Here is an 8,039-nt window from a genome sequence, read left to right on the forward strand (position 1 = left end):
TAATTACTACAGTAATATTCAGAGATAAAGTGCTAAATTATTCCGGTTAACCAGCAGTCTGACTCCAATTGCAGTGATAATCACCTGAGACAGTTCTCTCTCTGTTATTTGTCTGCCTTTTCAAACACGGCTGAAGCAGGAGCGTTCCTGCTCTCTGCAGCTGGTGGAAAGTGGTACTCTTACGCAGCTGGTGAGGTCTTGCACTTCTCACGTAGGTGCGCGATCCCATCACTCGTAGGATGCTGTCGCGCGTGTTTCACAGAAGGCATCCCCGCTGCTCGCGGATGAGAAGCGCGATGCGGGTATTCAGCAGCAGGCGCCACTACTCGGCAAACTGAGCTTTCTTCGGAGCAGTTTGTTTCGTAGAGATTTCCGTGTGCGGTTGATTTAGGGTTGCAGAGGCAGACCGTGAAGGCAAGAGTACTCAAGGAAAAGGCTCTCAGCAACGAAGGCAGAAGCCAGTTTTGCAGGTTTTGGCACAGCTGTAGTGAAAACACAGTAGACATGAGAGCTTTGTCTCAGAAAGATCGGAGCAAGTTCCCAAAAATATTTTTATGGCAGGCAACCTTGCCTGTATTTCAGGACGTTTTTAGCATCGTTCTCTTTGATCGCATGAATAAAAAGTTAGCGCTCTGCACTCAGCTGCCTGTGGTTTCATCAGCAAATTCAGTAAATCCTTGACATTTTGCAGTGGTTCCTAAATTGTACCCTACAGTCAAATGGAAACAAACGCTGACCTAAGACTTGAAAGTATCCAGAATTGGCCCAAAGGCCATGAGAATGATCTCAAATGTGCAATAATTCATAGAGGTCGGTATTTTTCCATTGCTTCTTTCCCCAGTTCTTGATTCTGTGCCCTCTTACACCAGTTATTATCTGTAAGATTTTCATGAGGTTCAAAACAATACATGTTTCTCTTGTTTTTTCTAGCATTCTTACGCATTTGACACTAACACCAAAAATGGAAAAATACATTAATTTATTACACAGCGTAGGACTATAACTTGCTCTTTTGTGAAGTTAAGTTCCAAACGTATAGTTGTTAATATACATATTTTTCTACTGAGAAAGAAAGTGATTTTACCTCCATTATAAATATCTGTATTTCAACCTCCTCCCAGAAATCTACAGAATTTGCACTGTTTTGTAAGTGTTACAGACTGTGTTTACACTGGCTATGTTCTTTAATGCGAAGTGTAATTTAAAAAAGGAAAAAAAAAGAAAAGCTAACAGAAAACCCTGCATGAAAAGAGCTGCATATGTTTAAATGAAAAGCTGTACTTTTCATTATTTTCCTTTCCACATTACTCTAGAATCTGGTTAATTCACATAGAATGTTCAGTGAGATTTTAAACCTACTAGTTCTGTATTAAGCATGCAAACTCAAAAAAAAAAGAAAAAGAGAAAAGAACACATGCAGGTTGGTCTGCTTCTTTTATTTACGATGATTGACTGTGGGTAGCAAATTCATTCACCTTATGATAATACGTCTCTTAGAGCAGTAGCTATTCCAAATCAAAACGCAGTCAAGTTTGCATTGAGGCAACATGAAAAGAACAGTTTTTCTGTCATTTTTTGCAAAAGCACATTGTGTGTCTGTGTGTCGCTGTCTTTTAGTTACAGCTGGCAAGTCACGATCAGCTTTAAGGTTTCCGAGTGCGTATTGAGTACCACAACAATATCGATGTGGATCGGGACCGCCTGGACCCCTCTGCTTTTAGTGTGGGGATGGGCCCCTGAGCGCAGGAGGCCTCTCCCTGGCTCCGTTTTGTGTCATACCAGTATGAGGTACCAGAGGCCCGGTGCTTCCATAGGTAGCGCTTAAGGGTCTTGCAGAATCCTGTCGAACGGTGAAATGCATCCATCGGTGGGACTTGAGTGGCCCAGAGTTCAGGAGTTTGTCTCACTGTGAAAATCACCTCGGTAGCAGCCCTCCAGTGGGGTCCCTCTTGGCCACGGTGACAGCTGGATCAGGGCCTCGGGGGCAAAAACGTTCTGGCTCATTCCTGTGGACTCCTGTAGCTAAAACAGAAGGGCATAAGGGCCTTTTGTGTTCTTCCGTCTCACCAAATCCGTGTACTTACTCAGCTGGATTTATCGGGGAAGAGGCCAGGGCTCTACCCTGAGAGTGCTTGGTGCTCATCTTGCTTGTGCCACCCCCGGCTTGTCCAGCTGTGCCTTCCCCAGCGACAAAATCACCAGCAGCAAACATCCTCATTGCAATGGGGGACTCCTGGTGTGGGGCGTTCAGAAGATGGTTCGTTATAATGTTTGGTAGCTGCTGTTTGTATACGTACCTTTGTGTGTGGTGTGCTTCAGAAGCAATTGTGGTTTGAAGGTTGCATATAAAATGAGCGAGAAATTGGAAACCCGTTCAGTCTCTACAGATTTTATGTTCCCAAAGACAGTTCAGAGAGAAAACAGGGCAATTTTAAATTAAGTAACAAAGTCGAATGAATACTGACAGTTCTTGGTGGCTGCGTGCTGGACCAGTGTTTTAATAATTTCTGTTCCTTTCTCTAGACAGCGCATGAGAAACCTGTGTAAAGATATTGCCATACTCTGCTTACAGGTCTGCTCCAGTACCCGTTCAGAACAACAGAGAGAGCGCCATCAAATTCAGCACACTTTGGATAAGGCCCTAAAACCTCAGATTTACTGTGCACAGAGGAATAAAAATGACAAAAGGGAGAGAAAGAAGTCAAGACACTAAGAAGCATTTGCTTATTTAATGTGCCTAAAATCAAGCTTATTTTTGTCCCAAACAGTGCAGATAGGCTTCATGACTATCCAGCCTTGGGACAGGAATTTTGTTCATTTTTTGTTATAAACAAGATAAGGACTTGGAAATAAATAACAGATACTTGTAGGGAATTAAAAAAACCCATCATTTTTAAAGGCTTCTACTCTGCTCTCAGTAGTTCCTTTGATTCAACAGGCTTTCTCTGTTCATCCAAGTGCATAAGCAATACTTAAATTCCCCTTAATTCAGTGAGAAATACTTGACAGAGCAGGGGCCTGGAAGAGCAGTTCAGTGCCAGGAATCGCGGCATTGAGCAGCCTTTAGAATTGTGCCCTTCTGGAGAGTCTCAGAGCAGCTTTTCGGATTCCAGTCTCTCCATAGGTGCGAGTATTACGGCAGCACAGCTGTCAGGTCCCACAGAGCCGCTGACAAGAGGGAAAGTCTTCAGTGCTTGTTCTGCTGGCAGTGACATCTCCCTGGGACCTCCATGGTAGGCAGAGAAAAATGGCTTTTTTCGTTGTGTCCCAGTTGGGCAATGGGGAACTTGCCCCATGGGCAGTGGCTTTGAGGTTCATGCTGGGGCTGCAACATCACTGGGACACCAAGAAGTAAGTGGAGAGTGTGAAGAAGGGAGAGAAAGAAAAGAGGAGTCAAGAGTCCAAGGTTTTCCAGGCAGAAACACTGATTCAGCATAGCACAATGCTACAACCTACACAATGCTACACAATACTACTACCTACAACTGCCTCAAGGGAGCTTGTAGAGAGGTGGGTGCTGGTCTCTTCTCCCAGGTGATGGGGGATAGAACAAGGGGAAACGGCACCAAGCTGTGCCAAGGGAGGTTCAGGTCAGAGATAAGGAGGAAGATCTTTACTGAGAGGGTCGTCAGAAGCTGGCACAGGCTGCCCAGGGAGGTGGTGGAGTCACCATCCCTGGATGTGTTTAAAGAGCGGGTAGATGAGGTACTTAAGGATATGGTTTAGGGGGTAGACAGGAACGGTTGGACGTGATGATCTCAGAGGGCTTTTCCAACCGAGCGATTCTGTGATTCTGTGATAATGACAGCTCTTGCATGGATGCATCACGTTTGTCTGCTGTTCAGTGGATGACGGGCAAGGTTCCCCAGAAAAATATCATTTATTGCCAGATCACTTGCTTCAGAGCCCTTATCTTGATAATTTTAAAATTAAATTTCAGTTTCCTGTCGGATGGGAAACTTTCTTGATTTCTTCCACAGGGGAGGGAGAAAAAAAACCCACCAAAAAAACCACTTCTTTACATTTTTGGAAATTCCCCTCAAAGTGAAAACTCAGGCTCTCTGCTGGTCCTGTGGGTTTGAAATGTGCATGTAGTGCCGAAAGTGTTCCTAGATCAGCGCTGGGGAGCTGGCTGCGGTGAGCAGGTTCTGCAGTGCAGAGGGTCCCTTCACTGGAGAGCACAACTTCTGGCTCTGCCGTTGCAGCCGACCAAACGCTCCCTTTTGCCGTTGCCCCTTCCACCTGATGCACATTTCCAGTCCGTGCAGTGCAGAGTCAGGAGGAAAGCGGGGACCAGACCTGACCGCTTAGGACGGCCCCAGCAGCAGTTCCACAGCTCTTGCACCACGCGGTTGCTATCGGTTTGCATCGGTACCGTCCCTGGGGTCTCAGCTTTGCGGTCTCCTGAGCAGTGCAATCACAGCCAGAGCCTGGGTTTTCAAAGCAGTTAAGCCACACAGGAGTCAGATCTTATCAAAAGTCCACAGGAGTTCATCCTGCTCCTCAGTTCTGGTATTACCAACGTGAGTTGGTCAGGACTGTGAGAAATGGTGACTGAGCTGTAAGAGCCACATCAAGGGAGCCAATGGGCCCTTCCTTGGGTCAGGAGGAAAATGGATCCCTGAACTTTATGGTGATGTTCATTTAATGTAATCAATACTGGTCTATTTTCTTATAAAATAATGAAAAATTCGTAAAAGTACCTTCCTCCATGGTCCTGAAAGTATGTAAGGTTTTGAAAATTCATAAATAATAATGGTGTAATCACCATTAGCAGTTTCATTTTGGCACTAGTTAGCACAGCAAATGTTAAAAATAGGGGATTTTTGAATGCTTTGTTACAGGAGAAAAGCAAAATTTGAAACTGGAAAGTAAAGGCACGTCACATTTATGCAAACAGAGAGAACGGCATTCTCAAACGTACTTTGCTTCCTGAAAGAAATGACGTGAAATGTTTGTGATGGTGATGCAAGGGCAGCTTTGCAGTGCTTACTGCAAGAAGCCATTTGCTCATTTCAGTGCCACTGGAGAAATTCAGAGTTAATAAGGTATAAAACAATGTCTAAAAAAAAAAGGAAACACAAAGGAACAGTCACTGAACTTTGCCAGGATATTTGTTATTTAAATATAAAACAGTGGCACTGCCAGTGGAAGCAGAACATGACCTGTCAGCATTTTCTCCTCATTGCAATATCATTGCGCAGCTACAGACCAAGCAGTAGAGCAAATAAATAATCATAAAAATACAGTTTGTCAAGCTGAGCCAGGTTCTCACGGTAGGTGTTCTATAAACAACTCCTCTAACTCATTTTGATAGAGTGTAATTGGCTTTACAAGGTTTTTAAGAGCTTTCTTCTCTTCAGGACAAACACAAAGACAAAACAATTTCTTTTATGCTAGATGAGTTTCACAATTTCTTTTAAGACTGTAAAATAATTCCTTTGCACACAGCAGTGGGTGGTGAATGTTTTCCTGGTTGCAGGTTCCCACTGTGGGTGTGCAAAGCGGTTTGCTGGAGTGAGAGCTTCAGCAGCTCCTGCTGACACAGCAGGGCTGCATTTGAACGTGGTGTGAGGCGCCCGCCGTGCTCATGCGTGGCAGGGTGGGCTCGAGAATTTGGCCCAGAGAATACAGCTCCAGTTCAGCCTGAGCTCCTGCCGTACAGAGGGATTTGCTGAGTCTCTGGTGCCCTCTTGTAATGCAGACGTGTAGGCAAGCCAGGGTGGAAAGGAAAATTGTCAAAGAAAGAATTGTATGCCTCATTTCTTTCTAAATCCGAATTATTTGGGATTCGGAGCATGCCCTGGAATTTATGATGTGGAGGAGAGAATTAGTGATGCTCATGCAGAGAGCACAAGGGGTTTTGCTTTTACTACCAAGACACATTTTCATGAGAAATCCAGACCCTGACATGGCCTTAATCTAAATTAGCCTCTTATGAGGTGACTCAAGAAGAGGAGGTCTAATGAGATGTGAAGAAGCTTTTAAAGTACAATATACTCTAATCAGTGTGTGTATGTGGCTTAAAGGTAACTTCTGTCAGCTGCTAAAAGGGAGCATTTAATAGTCCCCAAATAACATTAGAGCTTCCATATTCTGTGTAGGCTGCGCTCAGAAAATTAACAACTATCCTCCAGATTATAACAACCTTTAAAACCCTTAACAGCTCTTTGATTAACGGATATCAAAGGCTTTATGATCATGAAACAATTAATCTAACACCTAACTCCACTGGGGAAATGTTTTCATCCTCCCTTTCGCAAATGAAAAACAGGGTTAGGATCCATTTTGCCCGAGATCCTACCAAAAACCAAAGGCAGGGCCGGGGCCATGCCCGTCTGGAGCTCTGCCCGGTAGCTGATGTTCCCTGGACCAGACTGACACCTTCACAGGGGGTTGCCTGGGCCTGGCTCTGTGGCCACATCCTCTCTTGGCCAACAGAAAAAGCTTGTTCCAGTCTGCGGGAACAACCTCTGAATGTCCCCTAAGTGGGTCACACCGGAGCTGTTTTGGGGGGCACGGGAGAGCTCTCCCAGAGCAAATACTGATGCTTCCCTGTGGGATCGGCAGCTCACTGCAGAGAGGTGAGAAGACAGAAACTAATCTAAGTGAAGTGACTTGGGAAGGACGCAGGCTGACGAGATGACGGGAAATCGCTGTGCTGTAGCAAATTATCGGCAAAAGGAGACGACGAGGGAAAAAGTTGGACTGACAGATAATTGGTACGTAACAACCAGCCTGAACCCAGATCAGAGCACTGGCTCTTGCGCTGCCAAACTCAGGGAAAGTCTGAGCAAAGTTCAAACTTCATTGCTAACACCCATCAAAGTAATGAACAGGATCTGTGATCTGACAGTGCCAGTCTGCGAGGAAGGCTTCAGTCCGGGGCCAGAAGTTTTCAGTTACACTTCTGAACAATTTCTCTTTGCAAAATGCTGAGACCAATGCAGGTATTGGTGTCTCTTAGTGCACGGACAAGTCAAAGCAGCCCCTTTGTTGTGGAACAAAAGAGAGGAACCTGAGACAGCAAAATAGAGGAGGGTGTCCATGAGCTTGCTTGAGCTGGCTTGTCCTTGTCAGGCTCCCCCAGCTGTGAAATACAGGCACGGGTGCCCTGTAAGCGACATGGATGGATGAGTGCATCCAAGAGGTGCTATGGAGCAGCAATTTGGGGTAGAGAGGGGCAGGAGCCCAGCACTGCCTGTCTAGAAGACATGCCATGCCAGCAGCTGGTGGGGACGCACAGGGCTTGGGCACTGCTTGGACACAGTGGCTTCAGCATTTCGTGGCCACTGCAGCCTGCTCTGAGGCCCACGAGAGAGCTACCAGAACTATTTATGGTTCTGGGCTCCTGAGCTCCCCAGGGTCCAAAGAGAGGTAAATCCCATCCAAACAGCTCTGCCCCCAGGAAACAGGCTAATAAGAGGCTAATAAAGGAAACAATAACAGCAGTCATTAATTCAGCAATCTGGTTTAAATCCCTTTCTTAAACAATTAGCTATATCTTATAAACTCATCATCTCACTTGTCTTTAAGATACTGGAGTCCCTGGAGAGGGCATAGAAATAGCATTGCCTGTAGCAGGGAGTGTTTTGTGCGCAGTACAAAGCTGGCCACAGTCACACAGATGAGGTGGGAGGTGAAGTCTCAGGTGGCCACTTGCAAGGACTGGGCATAACTTGCGAGATCTGGACATCACTTGCGAGGCGTGGGTGCTGCGGTCCATGGCAGGAGGAGAGGACATGCGCCTGCAGAGCAGCAGTGGAAATCTCCAGGCCGCAGTGCGAGCACCAGGACAGAGACATGGAGCAGCACAGCCCGATGGGCAGAGGCCTCGGGTACCCTCAGGCAGCCGAGCATCGCGGCGACACAGCCGCAGCCAGCAAAACAGAGGCAGCCCACGACAGGCGCTGCTCTTGCAAACCACAGCAATGTAACCTGTGAGCCGCTGATCATTTTTCCTTTTTGGCAGCCAAACAAATGTTACCAAAGAGTAATTCTCAGCATCCATTGTACCCTGAGGGTTAACAAACGTGAAA

Source organism: Mesitornis unicolor, unplaced genomic scaffold (assembly GCF_000695765.1).
Source record: "Mesitornis unicolor isolate BGI_N332 unplaced genomic scaffold, ASM69576v1 scaffold20780, whole genome shotgun sequence".
NCBI lineage: Eukaryota > Metazoa > Chordata > Aves > Mesitornithiformes > Mesitornithidae > Mesitornis > Mesitornis unicolor.